Below are 24,825 nucleotides of genomic sequence, written 5' to 3' on the forward strand. Positions count from 1 at the left end.
CTTTTTTCCTTCGTAGATTTTGTCATCATGACATAACATGCTGTATTACTTTCCAACTTAAAATGAGAAAACTCCCTTTACTCCTTTGCATCTTCTGTCACTAATCCATACCTCTGTTCTGTACATTTATTTATTTATTTTTTTAATTTTTATTTTTATTTATGATAGTCACAGAGAGAGAGAGAGAGGGGCGCAGAGACACAGGCAGAGGGAGAAGCAGGCTCCATGCACTGGGAGCCCGACGTGGGATTTGATCCCGGTCTCCAGGATCGCGCCCTGGGCCAAAGGCAGGCGCCAAACCGCTGCGCCACCCAGGGATCCCCTCTGTTCTGTACAGAAAACTTCCTTGGAAATATTGTCCATATACCTCCCATTCTTACGGACTCCCACTTGTGTCTGTTAGTATTAGGTTTGGGTGAGTATAATAGAAAATATAACATGAAATTAAAAATATGGTGGTTATTTTTTTCCCCACACAAAATAAGGTCAGATTTAGTCTGATCAGGTGGGTATGGTGACAGATGAAACACGTCTTTCTACTCTACCACCGATGCTTGGTGCTTCCAAGGCCACATGACCTGCAGAAGCTGTTGGTGCTCCAGCCATTACTTTGGCTCTTAGTACTTAGGAGGTATGAACACAGGAAGGTTTACTAGACGTCGTTATTTGTGCAAAGTTTTTCTTATCTCCACTTCCCTGCTGTGGTTCAGTGGAGAATAATAATCTTCTTTATTGACTTTGGGCCCAATCATGTAAATTTTGGGGCCAATGAGTAGAAGTGACTTTGTGGGTTCTGAGCATTAGGAAGCATTAGGAGATGTGGCAAATCTCCAAGCTTCTTAAAGCTTCCACCCCTGCATGGGAACAGCATATTTTTCTTTCTGCCTGAAACTGAAACAGCCCTGTACCTGATCCAGAGCTTGAAGGACAGCGTCTCTCAGCCAAGCCACAGTACTGATCTAGAAGCATGAAATAGAATGTATATTATAGGTCATTGAAATATTTTTGGATTTGTTTCATAGAACTATAACAGTGAAAATATGACTAGTACAGAAGGGCAAAAGGTGCCTCCTGGCTCAGTCAACTCACTTTTCAACTGGCTTCCCAGAAATCCCACACACACTTCTACTTACTTGTCCTCTATGGTCACACCAGGATGAAAGGAAGATTAGAAAATACAGCTGGGTGCCTTTTACCCCAAATAAAAACCAGAGGTCTTGTACCTAAAGAAGAACAGTGCATGGCTGTTGTGTGGGAACTAGCAGTTGCTTCAACCAGACTTTTTCTCTAGCCCTTCAAAGAAGCAGCCCTCCACAAGTCAGCCCCAGTTTACTGGTCCCTCAGCAGCCTTTGCCACAGTTCACTCCCTGGAATACTTTCCTACTTTCCTTCTAGGACAGCTCTTCATTCTTTCCTCCTTTGTTGGCCACAGCTTTTCTGGTTCCTTTACATTTTCATACTTTTCCTTGAGCTCTCAACATTGCTTGGAGCTCAGCCCTTGGCTTATTTTATTGGATAGCCATCTTCATTCTCTCATAGATCTTATCCAATCCCAGGATCTTAAATAACATTAATTAACTAATTAACATCTAAATAACTTATGGCTTCCAGATTCATTTCTTCAGTGCCGACTTCTCTCACAGCTTCAGATTTATTCATTTTTTTTTTCAGCTTCAGATTTATATGTCCAACTGTGTCCTTAGTCTCATCACAAGCTATCTAACAGGTGTGTCTCATATGCCCCAAAACAGAACTATTTCCCATCCCTACTGAACTAAAATTGCTCCTTCTACAGCTTCCCCATGATAATTCCAAGGCTTCTAGAAGCCCAGGCTAAAAAAAATGATTCCTATCTTTTTTTCAAACTCCATTTCCAAGCCATCAGCAAATAACTATCAGCTATCTTTATAAATAAATCATGCTATATTCAGTGAAAAGGAATGAACTCACTGTGTATGTGAACAACATAGATTAATCTTACAGATAAAATACTAAGTGAAATATGCCAGGCATAAAGGGATATTTTCATATTCCATTTGTATGGAGTGCGTAAACAGACAAATCTATGGTGAGAGATGCTGGAATAGTGGTTATCTCTAGGGAGAATATTAACAGAGAAGGGAGAAAAGGGATTCTGGGTGGTTACAACAAGTATACACAAATGTGAAAATTAATCAAATTATTCAATTAAGACTCGCACACTTTAATGTATGTAAGTTATACTTCAATAAAAAAGAAATATTATTATTGGTTATTAGTGCCAATAATTCACAAACTATTGATGAAAAAAATGAATTCATTGAGAATATGTTTTGTGATTTGTGTTTGTAATAAGGAATATCTATTTGTTCTTTATCCCTGCTTTGGGCACATAAGTAAAACTCTTGGAATTTTTTAAGTGATGATAACAACAAAGGTGTTGTTTGTTATGTTAATGAGATCACCTAAGGATGCTGGCTGATTGCCTGGAGAACCACCCTTGGTGATTAGAGGAATAGAACTTTCAGTTATACCCCCCTGACCTCTGGGAGGGGAGCCAGCCTGAAGATTTGTTGAATCACTAATGGCCGGTGATTTAATCAGTCATGCCTATGTAAAACCCATGCCTCCGTAAAAACCCAAAAGGATGGGGTTTGGAGAACTTCCAGGCTGGTGAACTAGAACGCTTCCATGTGCCACCATGTGGGGCTCCAAGCTCCATGAAGACAGAAGTTCCTTTGTTGGGGACCTTCCCCTATGTATCTGTTCATTTGGCTGTTGATTCATATCATTTAATATCCTTTGTAATAAATCAGGAATATAGTGAATAAATGGGTTTCCTGACTCCTGTGAGCTGTCCTAGCAAATTAATCAAACCCAAGGAATGGGTCATGGGAACATCTGATTTACAGCCAGTCAGTCAGAAGCACAAGTGACAAGCTGGATTTGTGATTGGCATCTGAAGTGGAAGGCGGTCTTGTGGGGCTGAATCCTTTGTCTGTAAATCTGATGTTATCTCTGGGTAGACAGTGTCAGAATTGCTTGTTGGTGTGTGGAAGCCTCTAAACACACACACACACACACACACACACACACACACACACACACGCACACTCCAACTGGTTGCAGGAGCCCAGAAAGGTATTTTGTAGGTATGTCTGTATCCATAGCATATCTTTACAGAATTAGCCACTTGATACATCCATTGCTCTACCATCCTTGGTCCAAACCAACACAATGTCTTGACTAAATTATCAAAATAGCCTTTTAATATCCCTACTTTCCCCTTCGGCTCCCCTTTGGTTATTCATATAGCACTAAGATTATCTCTTTGAAATCCAAGTCAGGTTATGTTAGTCCTCTGCTGAAAATCCTCTAAAGATTTCCTTATGTACTCAGAGTAAAAGCCAAAAGCCACATGGATGTCCCCTCACTTCCTTAATGTCTCCACTAAAAAGTCATCTAAGCAGTGGATACCTCCATGACTATCCTATATAAATACCATTCTCCCACCTTCCTGATACTCTCTATTCCCTTTAACTGGCTTTAAAAAAAATAACTCAAACCACTTTCTTATAGCGTATCTCTTTAGAGGTTTATTTTTCTTATTTTTGTCTCCCTTTTCCCCACTGGAGCATGAGATGAGGTATACTGTTCCCCCTCGCTGCCTTGAGTCTGGAGGGGCTTTCTGACTGCTTGCCTAATACAATATGGTGGATGTGATGATGTGCCAGTTCCTGGCCCAAGGCTTGAGAGACTAGACACTTCCTCCTTCTGTCTTTTGCAACACACTCTCTGGGATCTGTGGGTAATTAAGCGGGAAGTCCCACTACTTTGAGACCTCCATGTTGGAAAGGTTAAGTGTAGGCACACCAGAGGACCATCCTATTGGAGCCTAGCCTTCTAGCTATGCCAGACATAAGTGAAGCCCTCTTCAGCTCTCTGGATCAGCCATCTTCTATCTGGATACGACCAAGTGACCTCACAATGTCTGTCACATCAGAAAAATTGTCCAATTGAGTCCTGTCTGAATTAGGGAACTGATTATTGTGATTTATCATAATAAAATGATTGATATGTTAAATCTCAACAATCTGGGTTACATTGTTAAAGAGCAATAGCTAATCAGACAGACGTTCTTGCATGAGTGTTGGCGGATACCAACCAGTAGGTCTTATTTCAGGGTGTATGTACAGGGAGCACATACTTTCAGTGTTTCCTCCTACTTTCAGTGACAAAGCCAACAGGGCTTCACCCTTGGTGCCAACATCCACACTCACACCACTGTCTCTCTTTAGGCAGATCACGTAATTTCACTAGGGAAGAGATTTTAGACTTCATGTGGATGCAGTTATTAACTTTTGCCAGTCTCTCCAAGTGTGGGGGTTAAGGAGATATGTCCTAGATGTCCCATATGCCCTCTTCTATTTATCTTGATCACTGGTTGGACTCTTTGAGATGTTGCCTGTAGAATAGCCCCCAAGTCCCTATGGACTTTTCTGTGTGTCGGACTGTGGCTTGATACACTCCTCTCCCTTTCTTTCCTGTAGAAATTCATTGAAATGTCGGAGTCAACTCATGGGTTCTATTTTTTTCCCTCTTTTTTTTTTTTTTATCAGAGCAGGAGCAGGTTTATTCCTTTCTGTACACTTTTGCTCATTTCAGTAGGATTTGGGAGTGGTGGGAGAGAAATATTGGTGCTTTGTTTTCTTTCCAAAACCCAAACGTTTATTTCTATATCAGAAAATACATGGCAGGAATTCCTCAAAGAAAACGATCTTCGAAGAACTGTGTGTGTTTGAGGAAACACTGAATTCTGATTGCTCAGTTCAAAGCTAAGGGTCTCAGAGAGGGGGCAGGGAGGAAATTGTCCCCAAACTTATTTTCCCTAAAAAGCTTTTAAGTCTAGGCAGTGAACCTGTCCTGTGGAGTTGAACTTCATGCCATGAAAGTTTAGATGTAGCATATGTATTTTTTATTTATTCTCAGATCCTATTCTTTGATTAACTGAATTGCACACATTAGTACTGTATAATTTAGAGCAGCAATATACTTTTATTACACAGCCAACTAAAATGTTCATCAAGCATTTTTAGTGATGTGAGAAAATGCTTATGATAAAATGGTGAGAGCAAAAGCAAAAAAGAAAGCATAGTTCAAAAGGTTAGCTAGCTTGTGACTTCAAAAATGTGAAAAAAAACAGAATTAGGAGCATGTGTGAGGACACTCATTTTATTTGCTTAAAATATTTGTGTTTTTTTATTAAAAATTTATGTGTGATCTAAATAAACGTATTATTAAAAAAACCCTGAAGTTATGTGTGACCGGATATAGGACTTTTCTAAATCGGGCATCAAATGGGTAAATAAGGTTCTGCGTTTAGGGCTATGGCTTGCTAATAATTTAGACCATCCACTGAGAACAATTAGAAATTTAGGATGAAAACTTTGACAAAAGACATTTTGAAAGTATCCAAGAGTGAGAAGGTAGTAAAGGATTACTAAGTCCAAGTCCCGTGGATGATGGCAACCCTGAGAGGTCAGCAGAGCACCAAAGCTCCTGGCTGTTGCTCTGCTGCGTTTGCTGAATTTGTTTTTTGGAACTTGCTGGGAGGAAGCAACAGACGCCCAGTGACCACCCATGTTGGAGAGTCTAAGAGGACACCACCCACCAGAGAGCTAGGGCTCAGAATATGACACCCTTAGGATAAGTGAACCAGAAATAAGTCATCCCTGCTCTCAGGGAACTATAGGACCTGTGCCTTGCTTTCCATCTGTGAAGAGGTTAAAAAAACCCCTATGGAGTTGTTACTACATGTCTGCCTCTCCTGAGATTCGCAGTACCAACATTTTCTTCACCTGGGTGTGAGTGGGTCTAGGTTTTGTGGGGACTAACGCTTTTACAGTATGGGGTGGGTTGTTCAGTGAGAGAAAAAAAACCACAATTAAAATACATAAGTAGGTACAAACATGGAATATTCATTTGGAAGAGAAAATGAGTTGCGAGAAATTCCAAATGCAAAAGCTAACCAATATCATAAACATCTAAAATTAAGGAAAGTAAGATTATTTATTTATTTATTAAAGACCTGACCTCAATAGAACTATTTTTCTCCCTACTTTTTTTTGTGGCTGCTTTGATAGCTTCTTTTTATGACAATGGTTTTATACAGAGAACATAAATATGATTTAGCCTGTACTCTAGCATGGGTGATAGAAATTTATTTTATTATTGATGGCTTGGAAAAACTTCTTCAGGTTTCATACCTTGTTATGGGTAACGGCATGTACATTTTTAGGATTGTTATCAAATTTGGGACATTTTGGGACATCTCCCAAGTATATATATATATATATATATATATATATATATATATATATTATAAAATCTCAGAGTGTTTCAAATTTACTTGGGCAGGAACCAATCTTAAATACTCTTTAAATTAATGGCCCATTAACCAGTTATTGTTGATGTTAGAGTGCAGTGGCATATTATTAGTTTTATGTTACCTTAGTTGATATCAGTATTCTGCGTCAAATTGGTAAGAAATTTAAATCTTTTAATATTGGTTCAGATAGTTCACTTACTTATTAACTTCATTTTCAAGCTATCCAAGAATCCATCCCTTACTTTTATCTGAAATTTATGTCTTTCTCTCAGTCATTTACTGCTCTTGGTATAACCTAAAACATTTTTTTTTGCTACTCCTTGCTTCTTGATGTATAATTTAGGAATCATTTTTGTTGATTCCTTCATTCATCTTTATCATCTTTGTTGTATATTTCATTAATTTTTTTAATCAAAATTTCCTTTCAGTTCTTTTTAAATAAATCTAAAGATGACAAGAAGTACTCATTTTGAGCTCTAACACAGGATTCTTTATCACTTGTTTTTTTTTAAAGATTTTATTTATATATTTGAGAGAGCTATTTATTTGAGAGAGAGCAAGCACGAGCGGGGCAAGGAGAGGGGGTTTAGGGAGAAGCAGACTCCTAGCTGACCAGGGAACCTGAACTAGGACTTGATCCAAGACTCTGAGATCATGACCTGAGTAGAAGGCAGATGTTGAAAAAACAGATGTTAACACACTGAGCCACCCAGGAGCTCTTCTTTATCACTTGTTTTATTGAAATGTTCCCAAATACTTCCCCAAAAGTTAGTTATAATGGCACATTTGGACTTCATCAACCTTTTGAAGAAACTCTTTGGCATCTCATTTGCATTTGAGTTTCTCTGCTGAATCTTTGAGCATCTATATTCAAATCTTTAAAATGTCACCCACTCCTGCTGCAAGACTGAACAGGTTTATAATGGGCATGACACCTCGTTACATTTCTTAGATCATTTAAAGGAAACACCACCTTGGCACACATATTTAAGATACTCCATATAAAAGACAATCTGAAAAGAAAAAGAGTAATTGTTGCAAAATACCAGAGTAGCCACCCATATCAGACACTGCGGAGGCAGCTTTTTGTCACAGGAGGCTGAGACTGAGCTGCCCACAGACATATGAAGTGTTTCAGCTCGTAGCCTGTGTAATGGGGTATTTGCCTGTGATTCTCAGTCCACAGCGAGTTATACTTGGGTAGGACTTGCTTCACATGGTTGAATAAACTTACAGATAGAAGCTTTTCAACTGGTGGAAAAGTTAGAAACGATGCTCCGAGTTTGTTTTAGGCTATGCCATTCATACTCAATCAGTTTAAACAGTCCCCAACTGATTAATGGTTGTCCCATACGGTGACAAATCTACAATAATGTAGATGTCTCTGCTATCTGGTTGTTTGGTTTATCCCTTTATTTTATACAGACTTTCCATGATTTTTACTAATTATCCACAAACTGTTTTAGGTAAATAGCTTGTGTTTGTTTTTTTCACTTTAAATTTTGGAGATGCTTATGCTTATGCTGCATCAAATTTAGCCTAGATGATTCCCATGACATTTCTATTATTTGAAGAATATTATTTTCATTCTCACCTCTGAAACCTCTTTTTCTTAAACATTACATACCCATAACTACCCCTTAGATCACTTGGAAATAATAGATGTTCTTCATTTTCTGTTTGTAGTTTTCTCCTTGGCCTTATAAAATCTTGTTATATTTTTTCCCTGGGTGCTTTATAGTTTTGATTCTAACGTAAATGGTACCTTTAAAAATATTTATATTTTTCATTGCTCTATGGAAATGTAACTGTTTCTGTCTACTGATTTCATATCTAGAATCATCTCTGATATCAATAATTCATATCTAGATTAGATTGGTTTCTAGATTAGTGTATATATAATATCATATCATCTAAGATAATCACAGATTTGTTTATTTAAAAAAATCTTTATGGTTTAATTTTTTTATTCATTTTAAAAACTAAAGTATAACTAACACACAGTGTTATGTTATTTTCAGGTATACAATATAGTGATTAAACAATTCTATACATTAATCAGTGCTCATCACGATAAATGTACTTTTAAACCCCTTGGCCTATGTCACCTGTCTCCCACCCACCTGCCCTCTGGCAACCACCAGTTTGTTCTCTATATTTAAGCGTCTGTTTTTCTATTTGTCTTCTTTATCTATTCATCTATGAATGGACATATGCTTTGCTTCCATAGCTTGGTTATTATAAATAATGCTGCAATAAACATAGGGGAACATACATATTTTTGCATTTGTATTTTTGGTTTCTTGGGATACTCAATAGTGGAATTACTGGATCCTATGGTAATTCTATCTTTAATTTTTTGAGGAACCTCCATACTGTCTTCCACAGTGGCTGCACCAGTTTGCATTCCCACTAACAGTGAACAGACGTTTCTTTCTCTCCATATCTTTGCCAAAACTTGTTGCTTGTGTTTTTTATCTTAGCCATTCTGATAGGTGTGAGGTGGTATTTAATCATGGTTTTGATTTGCATTTCCCTGAGGATTAGTGATATTTGTACATCTTTGGAAAAATGTCTATTCAGGTCCTCTGCCCATCTTTAAATTGGATTATTTGGGGTTTGTTGTGTGTGTGTGTGTGTGTGCGTGTTTTAATTTTTATTCTTGCTTTACTTCCCCAGCTGTGACCTCAGCATGATGTTGAATAGAATTGGTGACAAATGGACAATTTAGTCTTTTTTCTAACCTCAGGAAGAATATGTTCAATATTTCCCCACTAGCTGTGATGAGCAGTGCACTGCAGAATTGTTATGCTACATTTGTTTACCATATTGGCACTCTGAGCTGAAAGGGTCTATGGAGTGGCAAGACTGGAAGAAGTGGCTGAGGGAATGGCCACTACCCCATATTGAGTGGTGATGTGGACTTCAGGGATTTAAGAAAGATTAAAAAGGCTAGCATTGGGGTATGAGGGTCAGAGAAAGTGTTAAAGGTGGTCAAAGGATAAACAGACAGTGAGAGGCAGAGGCAGGGACTGGTGGGCCATCTCACCAGTGCCAGGAGTCTTCAGGAAATCCAGATGCCTAATCAAGAGGTCGTGCCCCGGGCCCAGTACCAAGGACAGAGCCATGAGAACAAGGTGATTCATGACTTATTCTGCCTAAATCAACTCTGAATCTGGCTTGTTTCTGTTTTATTATACTGGTTGTGAAGTAAGATTGTCATTGGACTTTCTTTCAAGTTGCCAGTCTGACTTTCCTGGCAGAGGGTGGGAGGAAATATGACTCCATGCCCCAAAAGGCAGACAGCTGAGCAAACTTCTCCATGGGCATCGGTGCTGCAGAAATCAAAGAATCATCCTAACTATTGTGAGGAAAGGAGACTAGCACATGCTTTTCATTTTCTTTATAAACTTAATTATTTTATTTTAGGGTTAAATTATTTTCACTTTTGGTAAAATGTTAAGACATTTGACACCATGCTAATATCCCATTCTGCCCTGTCCCAGGGAACTACAGTGACCAGTTTGTTGTATCTCCTTCCCGGTAGGTTTCAATGGATTTGTGTTCATAAATATGGCTATTTATAACTATAGCAAAATGTGTATAATATTATTTATTTCTATGGCTATTTATTTATATGACTATTATAAATGTGGCAAAATGTGTATAATATTATCGTTGCTGGTGTGTAGGTGTGTGTGTTTAATGCAAATTCTACCACATTCAAGTTATAGTTTCTGTTTCTCCTTTTGGGACATTAATGTCTTCAAAGATATATCCAGAGAAAACACTGTAAAAACTCTAGTGAAACAATCTTTTCTGGAAATTTCGTCAAAGATGATAATGAACATAGAGATAGAAATTGCTAATGTCAGAGAAACTCAGGACTGAGAACATTGAAAGTGGCTCAGTTTATCATGGGAACTGTATGGCAGATAAAAGAAAAACAGATGCAAATTTCCTCCTGCACTGCAAATGGCCCATAGGCACCCGTACACCTTAGTGATAAAGAGTGCGAGTGAGGGCTCTGGCTGGCGCTAAAACAGCTATTAATTGTTTCCTCTCCTTAAGATCAAGTCTGAATGAAAAGGCTAAATGAGTTTCCTTTAAGCATGAGGACTCCTGTTGAATTGTAGGAGGACTGCTGAAAGATGAAGGACGAATGTGTGATGTGTGTTTTAAGGACTCTGCTTCCAATTATTCTCGTCCCTTTATTGTTGAGAAGCAGTGCCTGTATGAGTAGGATCAGGGACTGAATACTCTTCAGAAATTCATTATATGCAGCAGCCACTTTTTAACCTTTGCCTGTGAGTGATTTTTGAAATGCACTTGTGGTGGACAGGTTTTAAATTCTAAAGGTGAATGAAATGGCATTGTCAGAGCAATAATGTCTATGGTGATGACAACACTGGTGCCTGGAAATTGAGTTCTTCAAGGGAGGGATATTATGGGAAGAGTTAGAAAGAATTGCGTCTTGATTTCCAATATATTAATTTATTCAAATAGCCTCATCTACGTATATAAAGGAATCATAGGATGTTAGAGTCAAAAAGACATTAGAGACAATCCAGTTATTGAAATGACTTTTTTAAAAGATGTAATGAGAGAGATAGACAAACTACAGGAACAGTTCAAGGTCACACAATGGATGGAACAAAAAACCCCAAGCTTCCTGGATTGGGGTGGGTACCATGGGCTTTCTCTGCAAAGTGCTGCCTCTCTTAATTTGGTCACACAGTGACCATGTATTGAACGAAGCATTACAAGAGAATGAAGCTTTTGTGAGGTGGTGTGGGGTAGAGGAAGGGGCATTAGTTATGGAGTTAGACACCCAAAGTTGAATTCTGAATCTGCCACTTAAGTGATTTTAAGCAAATCTCTTTACTGGCCTTACCTTAGTTTAACCATCTTGCCTGTCTCACAAGAAAGATAAATTTTGGGGGAAGCCAAATGAAATCATTTCAGGAAAGTGCCAATACAGGGTCCACCACATTGTGGGATCTTGAAAAGTGATCGTTTTCTTTTTCTCTGTTAAACAAGATGTCAAGAAGGAGAAAATAAACAGAATAAAACCAAACAAAAACCCAGAAATGACTCTTACTGGAAATAACTCTTATCTTGGGTTTTCTATATTTTCCTCCTTTTTCCTTCCTTCCCTAATGTACTAAATTAGGTAAGCAATCACAGCTCCAGTTTTGCCTCATCTGCAAAGTGATCTTGGGAACGTTGGCTTACCAGGAAAAGCTGCTAGGTATCTAATTTTACATGATGACCCAATAATTGGTGAAGAGAACTCTGGAAACTTGCGACTGGGCCCCAGGTCACTTGCTTCCAAACACTCAACAGGAGAGAAGGCAGAGGTTGCTCCTGATTTTTTCAGAACTTCCCTCAGTACACAATCAACTCATTCTGAGAATGTAGAAGAACATTCTTATGTCTTACTTGAGGGTAACAATTGGCTGTGGGCAGGGACGAATCGTTCTTGGTGCGGAAACTTGGTGGGATCATCAAAATGCCCTCTGATGAATACCAGATCATGCACATTTGATCAGCATTTTTAAAGGTTGCCCTGAACTTACTGGCTGTTGGGGCTTCAAATAAGCCATGATATCTCACTTCTGGAGAAGATGATCTCAAATCCTTGAAAGACAGGCTGTAAGAAGCCAATATAGAAAATCAATATGAAACAAAGACCTGTTCCTCCATCTCTACTCCAGTGACTCTGACTGATGTGACCAAGGAAGTGTAAATGTTTTACATCAGAGGGAAGTGTCATCAGCTACCAGAATTAACTCCAAAAAAAAAAAAAAAAAAAAAAGAGAGAATTAACTCCACTACCGGTGGAACCAGATGATAAGAAGGACCCATAGCACTTATTTTGAAGTCTATCCTGAAGAAAGTGGTATGATCTCAAGGGAATTACACAGAGAGGGAGCTCTGACATTCTAGAAAAAGAAAGAAATATGGAAATAAAGTCAGGCCAAGATACGTGGGAATGTGCTGTTCAGATTGGAGGCTGGAGGCAATGTGTCAGGTGAAGGTAGTAGTAGCAGATACCTTTTAACAGTTTTAAGGTCTTTTACTGAGTAAGTGTGGTAGGATGTGGAAGGAAGCTTGGTAAGGTCAAGGGGCTGGCTCAGGAGGCTGAGAAGGAAAGGATGGTGGATGAATAACAGGTGGGAGCAGCAATGAGGGGGGTTCTCCCTTGGCATTGAACAGATATTGCAGATTCTAGGTCTTTTTCTTAGCATTATACAGAGGCACAGTCATGAACAGGGTTTATAGAAATCCCAGGAATGAGGTTAGGTAGCATTGGGATGCTGTCTAGGGAGGCCTAGCCCCAGTTTGAGGTGGAAAGGGGCCACAGCTAGGGCAGGCTGCACTGAGAAGGGTCTTGCCTTACTGGCTCTAGCACCTTCCCATAAGTCCCACCTTATACTCAGAAGAGGCACAAAGATTGCTGGGACCAGGGTGATTCCCCAGCAGGGGAATCCATGACCATTTCCATCTCTGGAAATTCCCTTAGTTTCTCCCCACCATCCATGCCCTCTGAATGTGCAACTGAGCTTCTGGTAGCATCCTTCTGGTTTTGAGCAAAATTTCAACTATGCTTTCTAGTTTTCCAGCAATAACCATGGGATTTGAAAGGCTTCTTCATACTCTTGAGCCAAGTGCTCCACATCTTCACTCATTTGAGGTCCAGATTATGTCTGAGTGATTTGAATCTGGCTAATTGGGATCAGAATCTCTGTGGGCAATGGACGTGGGGTGGAGAAAGAGTGGACACCAACAATGATGTTGAAGACAATGACATAGAAAAGAAAACCTGGTCAAAATCTGGGAGAGCTGCAGCAAAGAGATCCAGAATCTGCTTATCATGTGGGAGTTTTGAAGTGGAAGTTCTAGGAGTTGATTGATTCATCAGAAACAGTAACCAGGAACAAACTGATCACAAGACTCCTGGGGAGTCTTCATGCAGAAGACTGGGGTGGAAAAGCTCTGTTTGTACAGTTCCTGTAACAGAAGAAAAGTAGTTTCACAGGGATACTCATAGGCTGGGTGGGACAGGTGGAAAGCTCTGGCATCTTCTGCAGAAAGCCTGAATGCCCCATGCCTGGGATAATACCACCCCTACTGGATCTTCCCCTTGTTGACAGCCAGTGGGGGCAGTCAGCTTCTGACTTTCCACCCCCTGCCCTCACTGAAAGTGACTGGAATAGGTGCCATTCAACTCCTTCCTGTGGGCTGGTGGTGCAAGTCCTGATGACCATCTAGTGCTCAGGGTCAAATCCATGCCCTCTCACCTCCTGACTCCTTGCCCCGACCTCTGCAGTTTTTCTTTTTTGGTCTTGGTTCCTTCAAGCAGGGGGTTGGACATGGATTCTCCTTGAGATTTTTCCATTTCCCAGGCAGGCTTTTCCTTCACACACTGCGGGCTGGTGGACCCTTCCCTCAACCTGATCCAGCCTGCTCTCTCTCTCTCTTAGAGAATTAATTGACATTTCCAACTTGAGGTTCAAAGATGTAGGAGGATGTGTTTGCCTTTAAACATCTAGACAACTTTTGCTGTTCCAGACAGGAAGAGATTATCAAATATTTAGGCACATGGTAGCAGAGAAAGCCCAGTGCACACTTCTGTTTGGAAAGACCAATTATAAAAATAAACAACTGCCTTTACCAAAAAAGATGTATCGAGACAGACAATAATGATATTCAGCTAATTTTAGCTTTTCCTTATTGTCTCTGTCCCTCTATACTTCTCTCTTACTCCGTAGTTTTGCTATTACTTCTCAATCACTTTTGACTTTCTCTCACTTTAGTTGCCATTTTGATTGTTTTCCTGTTCCTTGCTTTATTTGAACTATTGTTCTTTCTTATGTATGATTACAGTGTAAGCCCGAAGTCCAGATAATATTAAGCTAGAAAGGCCCTGTTAATATGCATTTGCACCACAAAAAGGAAATTAGCTCATTTGTATGATAAATGAAAATGTATTATCTTGCTGAAATAGTGAACATGAAGGTCATGCAATGTGAAGATGCCATGACGTCTCGCCAAGTTCAAGGATTGCATTTGGGAATTATATTTCCCCTGAGTTAGAGACTGGTGTTAAGTAGGCAGAGAATTAGAAGCTGATAAAGGAATTACTAATACTGCCATTTGTTTTACAAATTTCAATTAAAGGATTTAATATGATGGTTAAACTATAAATTACATTTAGTAAAGCTACGAGACTGGCATTTTCCTTAATTTAATATTCTTGCTTAATGCTGGGAGGCATTAATCCGGGAGGTACTGGGTGGTCTCAAGTTCAAGTGAAATCCCTGGTATTCATGATGTGTGGTTAAGCAAGAAATACTGTGTATGAGATTGGAGAGTGGAATGAAGTATTATGCTATTATTTTAGAATCCAGAATTTAATATGATTCCATTGCATTTGAAAGATTTAACAGATCTCAGAATGAGTGAACCAAATGTTTGGATAAATCACTGTAGTTTCTCTTTCATTAGCTTGATAGTTGCAAATGAAGTAGATTTTACTTTGTTATGTTTCCAACCCAGTAAGAATAAACATGTAAAGAAAATGAACATCAAGGCACAAATGTGTACATTCAGTGTCACCAAACTATAAAAGCTTAAAAAAAAAATCAGCTCTGCGGAATTTATAGGGACAATCCTGTGGTATTTCCAATCAGATGAAGAGAGCTTATCTTGTTCAACCATGAGGTTTAACATAATTTCTCCAGTTTTTCATATTTTGCATTCACAATCTGTCAAAGGAAGGGCTAACTCCACGTTAGTGTGTGTATGTGTATAAATTTATCTACAAGTTCAGTTAGCTTGTTTTTTCATCTGAATTGTCTTCAGTGAAGATAAAGGCCTTTGGACCAAGTGTTCCATGCTTTCTCTTACTTGAGGTCCAGAGAGTATCCTGGTGATTCTAATATGGCTGATAGGAATAAGAAGACCAGAAAGAAGAAATGAAGGCAGCGTGGAGGGAATGAGCCAACACCAATGATGATGACAAAAGAACATCAGGTCAGAATCTGGAAGAGCTTGACAGCCCCCCCGCCCCCATACATGTTTATACATGGGGGTTAGGAAGTAATTAAAATTTGTTAGTGGTTTGGTTCAGCAGAAATAGTAACTGACACCAACCTGGTAATCATACTTTACCTAAAACTCTTGCATGGAGGCCATTGCTCCTGTGACCAAGTTCTCTTAAAATTCCTCCCAGATATGTATCCCCTTCCTGCTTTCAGGAACTCTGCATGTCTTGTTTCCTAAATTGCTGCCTCACCCACCCAACCCCATCTGCCTAGCTTGCTCCTGCTCATTTTCTAGTTCCCTTTGTCCAGGAAGCCTTCCCTGTCCCAAACTAGGTTAGGGATCCTTGTTATATGGTCTCATAACACTGTTGACACTTATTACAGTTGTAGTTAATAAATAACTAACTTATTTAGTTGTTTCTTTAATGCCCGTTTCCCTCCCAGGACTGGTATATCCGTGGAAGTAGGGACCATCTTCTGTCAATAATATCTGCATGGTAAACAGGTAGATAGAAAGTATTTGGAAGGTGATAGGAAAAAAAAAAGTTACCTGCATGAGTACTGAACAAGGCAGAAGCCTGGTGTTATGGGTTGGATTGTGACCTCTTCAAAAAAATATGCTAACATCTAACCCCCAGTACTTGAGAATGTGACCTTATTTGGAAATAGTTCTTTGCAGATTTAATGAAGTTAAAAATGAAGTCATTAGGGTGAGTCCTAATTGAATATAACTGAAATTCTTGTAAAAAGAGGAAAGTGCAACATGAAATCAAAGACACAGAAGAATAAATCCACATGACCACAGCGATAGAGATTGTAGTGATGTGTCTATGAGTCAATGAACATCATGAGTCAATGGCCACCACCAGAAGGCGGGAGAACCCAAGGAAGGATTCTACTCAGAGTCTCAGAGGGAGCATGTTCTGTAGACACCTGGATTTCAGACTTATAGCCTATTAGATTGTGAAAGAATAAATTTCTGTTCTTTCAAGCCTTCCAGATTATGGTGTCTTGTATGGCAGGTGTTAGGAAACAGATACTTCCAGCCATCAGAACTGGTGCCAAAGGTTCCAGATAAACTAGCAGCAAGTGGCATTGACTTCTGTGATGATGGGCAGTGGTACTTAAGGCCAACTTTGCTCTTAGAACTTGGGATTAGATGGATCTGGCAGGTGAGACATGAAGTAAGTGAAATGGAAGAGAGAGAAGAATTTCAGGGGCTGGGCATCCATGAGAATAGCTGAGAGTAATAGTTAAGATTTAGTGGGTTATTATAAATTCCAACATCACCGAAGCCCTATATGAACATGTTTTTATTTATTCCTATAAATAATTTATGAAGTTGGTCCTATTTTCTTTATTTGTGGATAAAAGGAATGAGGAACAGTAAGATTGAGAAATGGCGGGGCCTTGATTTGAACCCAGGCAAGTATGAAGGACAGAGAGCAGAGAAAGACATCCCAGAAAACGCCACTTGGTATAGAGCTATTTAGTTCCCAAAAAAGATTTATTAAGGATTCATCTGGGTCGAACTGTTTCACAGGCTGCTGCTGCGCACTGAGATTAAGCCGATTTCAAAGCTGCTATTGACATATAGGTATATGCTTTCTATTTTTAAGCTTGTTTTGACAACAGTGTCAATCAGTCTACATGTTTCATAACCCCTTTGGCAATGCGATGTGATATTGTCATCATATTCAGAATCTTGGTTTCATATCCTCCTCATTAAAACCCAGAAGTACTTATGACATTCTAGTGCTGACTCCTTCCTCTCTTACAGGTGCCTCTTCTGCTTCCAAAGTAGGTCAACCAGTAGCCCAGACTCACAGAAGGCACATATGCAGACGAATCAAACGCTGGTAGGAATCCTGTCTGAGGAAGAGATTGTTAATTCTCCCTCTAGAGAGAAGGCATCTCCCAGAGATGAAATCTATTCTTGAAATTCCTATGGGAAAGAGAATCCATTGGGTCTCTGAGTGGAGCATGTGTGAGAGCGGAACTGGGGCAGGGTACTCACCTTGCTCTTCCATTTTACCCCCTTCCTTACTGAGGCTCCATTTATTTCCTCTTCTGTGAAATGGAGGTAACACTAGCTTACCTGCTGTCATAGTTTTTTGAGGGACAAAAATGAGAACATGGAGAGGATGGTGTTTTTCATTCAGGGCAATTCCACTGAAAAAGCTCTATCAGGAAGGAGCATCTTTGTTTTCCTTTTAGATAGGTGAACATTTTTATTGTTGTGCCCCAGGGATCCTTACTTTTGCTTTTCCAGATTTTTCTTTTTCTTCTTCCCTCCCCCTTCCCTTCCTTCCTTTCTCTCTCTCTCTTTTTTCATCAATCATCTCTACAGTCTCTTGAATCTTTTTTACTGTTTTCCACTTGTTATATAGCAGGCAGAGGCTCAAATTGCAGAGCATCCATACTCTGCTGCACACACCAGGTAAGTCATACATGCACACATTGAGAGAAATGCTCTTTACAGAAACTCTATGTGCTTTTTATTCTAAGTGGTTCACTAGATCCATAGGTCAATTTTGGTAGTTTTGGGCATGATAGTAATTTGCACAGCTCATTTTTCTCTTCTCTAAATAAACTTCTTGGACTTTCCTTCTCCTCCAGCTTGGTTTTGGTCATTTTTTTCTTGTTAAGGTCATCTCAAGTACTAAAGCAATTATTCCAAAACACAGACAGTCCTCTCAAAATACAGTAATGTTTACCCCTAAAATAAGTGTTCATTATTCAAATCACAAATTTAAGTAATATGATCATTGATTTCAAGCATGTTACAGAAATGTCAACATGTGGGTACTAACAACTGATGCTAATCATAATAATGATAATAATGATAATGATAATAATGATAATAATAATAATAAATTAGTACCAATTCAACCGCGGTCATCTCACATGCCAGGCCCTGGATTAAATTCTGTTTTTACATTTATCATAGACATCCTCAAAACAATCCTGCTGAGTAGGCATGACTATTCTTATTCTGCACAGGTGAAAGCTGAAGTTTTCATAAATTAGATTGCAGAAAGACAATTCAAGCAATGTAAGTCTAGGGACCCAATAGCCAGTGCTATCTCCTGTGACTTCAGCTATGTCGTAGGGATGGCCCATTAAGGACTGAGCAGACGTGGTTTTGGAAACTATATGGAATCAGGGCATCAGAATATTGTAGAGTCTTTCCCTTAATATCTGTAAAAACCTGCTTCCTTGCCCTTTACAGTAGCTGTTACATCCATCTGCTCACAATGAATTTCTTAATCACCTGTGGTGAAGTGATTCTGACTCCTTAAGAATTTTTTCCTGGCCACCATGGGGAATGCTTATTGTTATAACATCTGCTCACTCTTTCCCTCCTGGTAAACTCTGAGGCAGAGGAGTCACTGGAGGGCTTTTAGCAATGTCTACCCTTTCTGGGTGTGAGGAAAGTTGGCCATCTGTCAGTGGCCATGGGGTATCCTTCACTGACCTCTTGCATTTAATTTCCTGGACTGAGTGCTCACTTTAACCCACTCTATTTACTATGGTGATTTTTGTCCTCTCCTTACATACATGGTTAAGAAATTATAATTCCTCCAGGAAGGACTAAGGCTGTGCTTTCCAGCAAGGTAAAGACAGGATGTATCCCACCGTAAAGGACTTTGGTTTTCAAAAAGACAGTTTTATTATTTGTTCTTATTGTGGTATCAAATTCCTTTGAATTTACTTATCATAATAGGGCATGGTCATCTGAACTATAATCTACAAAAGTATAGGTAAGAAATCTCTCTGTGGTTATTCTTAGTACCTTCCTGGAAACTCAGCATTTTGACTGGATAAATTAGAAAGCTAGAATTTTATCTTGAGTCAAGGGGTTGGCTTTTTATGATGATTGACTTTTAGTCAGTCTGGCATCTGTTGCTCTCTTCATTTCTGCTTCTTAAGCTTTCCTCCTCCATATTATTTTAAGATTTAAGTGTCCAGATGGATACTAAATTCCTTTCTCACACCTGGCTTCCTGAGCAAGGAATGAGTTTTTTGCCTTTTCAGTGGGCACGAATCATGTCTCTTGGCCTGCTTTTTGTAACATGCAACACTTTTTTCCTCTCCCTGGCTTTAATGGTCTCATTAAGGGTCTCAGAAATGGTGGCTCTCAAATATCATTTATCCAAGTACCATCAAAGTTTCAGTGGAAAAGGGGCTGAGAGAAATAGAAAAACAGTCTCAGATTTCTATTCATCTTCAGCCAGCTTATCACGCTGCCCTTTGAAAGATGGCCTCATAAATTAATATGGTCAATGGACAGGCTAGCGGTACCACTGGCTGCTGGGGCAAGCCACTTAATGTTTTTTTTTTTTTTTTTGAACAGATTCCATATTGCTGTTGTTTGTAAATCCCCAGCTTATACTATTCCATCATCTTCAATCAAGTATCTGTATCACATTTTTGTTATTAATTCCTCTATGGATAGCATCTAAGTTGCTTCAGACTTTGTTAGCATAAGCAATATTTTAAGGAACATCCTTGTACATGCCTCCTTATGTTGTCAGGTGAGAGTTTCCCTACTGAGGAATAAGATAGTTAAGGTTGTGGGTATGGGCATCTTTAATTTCACCAAGTTTCACCATTTTTCCCTCAAAACTGTCTTCTTTACTAGCAATGCATAAAGGTTCTTACTTAGCTGCATTTTTGCTATTGCTTGGTGTCATCTGACCATCAGCTCAAAGTTCAGGATCTTATCATCTCAGTCAGGCCCCAAGTGAGTGTGAGGCTCCTTGGATGTAGTCCATTAAGTATGATTCTTTGAGTAGAATTTCTCTTGATCTCTGAAAGTAAACAAGCTGAAAGTGAACAAGCTGTTTGTCCCCCATGTACTCAACATTTAGGGTGGGAGAGGCATAGGGTGACCTCTGTAAACATTGCCGTTTAAAAAGGGGGATGGGGTGTCTGGGTGGTAAAGTCAGCTAAGCATCTGACTCTTGGTTTTGACTCAAGTCAGGATCCCAGGACTGTGAGATCAAGCCCTACGTGGGGCTTAACACTCAGCACAGAGTCTGCTTCAAGTTCTCTGTGCTTCTCTATCTCCCCTCCTCCCCATTCTCTCTCTCTCTCTCTCTCTCTCAAATAAATAAATAAGTAAATCTTTAAAAAGTGGGGGGTAATGGGAGACACTAAGATCACTGGATCTAGTAATTATGAAATCTAACTGGGTGAATGCAGGAGGCTCCTGGAGCTCAGTTATACTTCTGCTAAGGAGTTATTCATTATTCTTCACAGTTCTGGCTACGCTCTGGGCTCTCAATTCTACTCTCTTGAGTTGTACGTTCATTTTGCTAAAGGTAGCTTGTGTTTACAGCTGAGTAGTATCCTCAGTCTGCCTTTTGGTTGTAGATTTTGGGGGGCCCTAAGGCATCTTTTCCTTTTGTGCTTTCTCTGTTCCTTTCAGTCTAAGTTGTAGTAGGTATGTTTCTGTATATAACATTCTTTTAAAAACCTCGTGGGTCTCCTGTGTGTATTTTTGGTGGTCAGGTCATTAGACAAAAACATGCTGACAAATCTCTTCAAGGTAAACCCTTTTCTACTTTGGGCTTCTACTGAGGAATGTGTTTTTAAGCTTCTTAGAAGCTCTGTTGTTTGAATTAAAGGACATGTAAGTCATACCCTTGAAACCTAAAGAGCTCTTTTGTCCTACTGAATGACCCTCTGAGGCACCATCTTTGATATTTCTATTGATATTTCTTTGATATTCCTCTCTCCCTCAGCTTTAGATTGAAACCCGATCTTCTTGAGAGTGTCCTGGATTTGATCTTTGCTCAACAGCTCAGAGCTGTTTCCTAAATTTGGGACTGTTTGTCATCTGATAGGGCTGGAACCTTTGAAACTAGCAAATTCAGGTTCTTTCTGTGTAATAATCCTTTCTTCAGCTAATCCCTGTCTTCTCAGATTTTACTTTAAGCAGCATTTTTGCCGCATTTTTACTAGTCTGGCTGGAAATCTCCTTAGCTAGATCATCCAGTGCATGAAGTATATTTTTTAACTTCCACGTTACTTCTGGTTACTGTTGCCCAACTTTCTATTAGGACATAATGAGGATCTCCTTTCCTCCAGTTTCCAGTAAGATTCTCCTCATTTTCTTTTAAGCCCTCACTGGCAACCTTCTTAAAGTCCAACATTTTACAAAAAATTCAATTAGGCAATTTAAACTTTTACTAATGTTCTCTTCAAAGTCCTGTATGTGTCCGATTTCTGCCCACTGTCTCTCCCATATAGGCTTTTACGGCACATCTTACTTTTGGTACCAAAATCTGTATTACTTATTCATCACTACCCAACAAATCACCCTAAAATTTAGTGGGCTAAGACAACAAACATGATCTTACATTCTCAGAATTGGGAACCTGGCAGCAGTTTAGCCGGGAGGTTCTGTATCAGGTTCTAGGTAACCTGCTCGCCAGAGTTGCAGTAACTTCACAGCCTGGGAAATCTATTTCTAAGCACATTCATATAATTGTTGGTAGGCCTCAGTTCCTCATTGATGATTGGCTGGAGGCTGATTGAAACCTTGTCATGGAAATCTCTCTGGAGGACTGTTCAGAACACTGCTGCCTGCCTTCCCCAGAGCAAGAAATGAAAGAGAGGGGAAAATAGAGGGAGAGAACTCAGGATGGAAGTCACAGTGATTCATAATGTAATCTTGGAAATATTGTGTCATGTATGCCTTATGCTACTGGTTACATAGACGGGCTGTGACCCAGTGCGGTAGAGGACTACACAAGAGTGTGAATACCAGGAGGTAGGTATCATCGAGAACCATCCTGGAGTTGACCACAATGACTCCATCTTCTCAACACTATTACCAAAGAATCCACTGTTTCCCCCACTGATTTTTATTTATTATCCCCAGCGTATATAAAATTCTTATATAGATATGGATTAATTTCTGGCTTTTTAATTTTGTTCCATTTGTCTCTTTTTATTACTTGTGATCTTTCAGTATGTTACCATTTGTGATCTTTCAATAATTTGTCTTATTGCCTGGAAGGGCATGAAGGAAGTTAATGGTTAAGCAGCAGGTCTAAAGTCCTTTATCTCTCATGGGGATGCCCCTGGGAAGGAGAGACGGCAGGGATTCAGTAGAATCTTTGTAAATTTGCTGATGACAAATGTGATAAACAACTAATGGTTTTTGCTAGTGGGAGAATTTCGCAGGATGTCCTGTTATCTAGAATTATTTAAGATAAGGAAGCCTGAGACCTATGGATTAATGGGACACAACTTCCTGGAAAATGTCACATAACCTGCGTAAATCTCTGAACTCTACAAGATGATCAGATGTTTCCTACCAGTTTGACAAATAGGTGATCAAATTTTGAGGCTTCTTTTGATTCTGTTTAGTTGTTCTTTCCACTAGGAATATTTTATTGCTTATGTTGTCCACAGGGGACGCATAGTATCTGTCTTTTTCTCATGTTCTAGTCATTGACAGTCAATGAATTAGTGCTAGATCAGTCACTTTCTTAGGGATTGCAAAATGGTGGAATTCTAACATTCCTTCTTCATTTATTAGCTGAAATATTTCTATAAAAATAAAATTCCCTACATTTGCTATTTGTTAATCCATTAGTATAGTTCTTATAGGAAAGGCAAGATAAATGCTTTAGTCTTTGGCTTTACTAATTAATTTTAAAAATGACTTGGGTCACTATCATCCTTCAAAGTTCACTTATTAGTATTATTTCACAGTATTATTATGAAGTCATGGATTTAAACATATTTTATGTATTGTATGTAATCCATTGTGGGTGTTATCTTTATTGATGCTGAGGTCAAACCAGATTCGATACAACTCATCAAATTGGCTCTTGAGCCCTTTAGACATGATTTTAATATTCTTTGACAGTTCCCTTTTCATTAGGTGCAAAAAAATGTTCCAAACTCATCTTGTATATTTCTGCTCCACACTGGAAACCAGCTATTTCTTGAGGATATCTAACTCCTTTTGAGAGAAATGGTGTCTAGAACTTATAATCTGAGAGCTCCTGGGTTTCTCCAGAGTCTTGGCAACAAAATATGTTGTTAAACTTCGGAGAAAACACTTTTTTCTTCTGGTAAATGGTGCCTTGGCCTAATTTTAGTTGGTGTTTCTTTTAATATGAGTATGCTTGAACATTTCTTATGTCCAGGGGCCATTTTATTTTTCCTTGAATAGTCTGTTCATTTCACTAGCCCATTTTAAAATAACATTGTTGGACTTTTTCTTCTCTAGTTTTAAAAGTGTTTTATACTAGCAGTTCTCAAAGTACAACCTGGGAAGCCTGAGGGTTCCCCAGGACTACTTCAGGCAGTGTAAGAAGTAAAAGGTATTTTCAGAATACCAAGTTATAATTTGCTTTTCTACTGTTATTATCTTATGAATATAGAATGGAATATTCTATATTCATATATATCTTATGAATATAGAATAGAATGAATAGAATGGAATTTTCCACGGGCCACATGGCATGTGAAATTGCAACAGAAAGAATGCAGAAACAACCTCTACTAAGGTGGGTATCTTTTAAAATTACAGAAATGTAAAGCAGTGACAATCTTTCTGCAAGTTATTTCAGTTTTTGTGCAGTCGAGATTATCAATCTTTTTTGAGGGATCCCTGGGTGGTGCAGCGGTTTGGTGCCTGCCTTTGGCCCAGGGCGCGATCCTGGAGACCCGGGATCGAATCCCATGTTGGGCTCCCAGTGCATGGAGCCTGCTTCTCCCTCTGCCTATGTCTCTGCCTCTCTCTCTCTCTCTCTGTGTGTGTGACTATCATAAATAAAAAAAAAAATCAATCTTTTTTGAGTCTTATAGGACATGAGACTTTTTGCTAGTAACATTAGATACAAAGAGATAACTAAAATGTTTTTAACTCCCAAGAAAAAGATTTTTTGAATTAGTGTTGTACATCCTATTAAACTATGACAGTGTGTGAAAAAATTGTAAGACCCTCAAGATTTCAGGAAATTTAGCATGAAAGATTTTCCTAAAAGCCATTTGGACGGGGGTGGTAGGGAGAGCTATGACATCAATGCCCTTGCTAATTTGAAATGAGCAGAACAATGCATGGGGTACAGGTGAAGGGAGGTGGTCTAGAACATGAACACCTCTCTCCATGGGCAGTAGGCTCTGCCAAGTGTTTTTGGCATGAATTTTTGTAGTTACCTCATGCTGTTGATCCACACTCAGATTTATTCTTTCTATGATATCCTGTAAATGATCTACTGCTTACTCTCTACTGAAGCAGATTTTTTTCTTTTTCTTTTTTTTTTTATTTTATTTTATTTTATTTTATTTTTTTATTGGTGTTCAATTTACTAACATACAGAATAACACCCAGTGCCCGTCACCCATTCACTCCCACCCCCCGCCCTCCTCCCCTTCTAC

General features: G+C 39.0%; 2 long non-coding RNA genes across 7 annotated transcripts in view; one reads left to right on the forward strand and one right to left on the reverse strand.

The window, feature by feature from the left end:
• Positions 1-6,902: 6,902 nt before the first annotated feature.
• On the reverse strand, positions 6,903-11,895 carry LOC144312467 (uncharacterized). 2 transcript variants are annotated; one of them, XR_013377949.1, is made up of 3 exons: positions 11,603-11,895; positions 11,262-11,395; positions 6,903-7,026 (listed from the first exon to the last, which is right to left on the reverse strand). It is a non-coding gene; the product is annotated as an uncharacterized LOC144312467 (long non-coding RNA). The 2 variants fall into 2 exon arrangements; XR_013377948.1 differs by lacking the exon at positions 6,903-7,026 and adding an exon at positions 9,145-9,702.
• LOC144312466 (uncharacterized) overlaps positions 11,692-24,825 on the forward strand; it is a 28,868-nt gene continuing 15,734 nt past the window's right edge. The window contains exons 1-3 of one of the 5 annotated variants that reach the window (XR_013377943.1): positions 11,692-12,407; positions 15,286-15,406; positions 17,198-17,276. This is a non-coding gene — a long non-coding RNA (uncharacterized LOC144312466). The remainder of the gene's footprint in view (positions 12,408-15,285; positions 15,407-17,197; positions 17,277-24,825) is intronic. The other 4 variants (XR_013377946.1, XR_013377942.1, XR_013377947.1 and 1 more) reach the window with 4 other exon arrangements.

Source organism: Canis aureus, chromosome 4 (assembly GCF_053574225.1).
Source record: "Canis aureus isolate CA01 chromosome 4, VMU_Caureus_v.1.0, whole genome shotgun sequence".
Classification (NCBI taxonomy): Eukaryota; Metazoa; Chordata; class Mammalia; order Carnivora; family Canidae; genus Canis; species Canis aureus.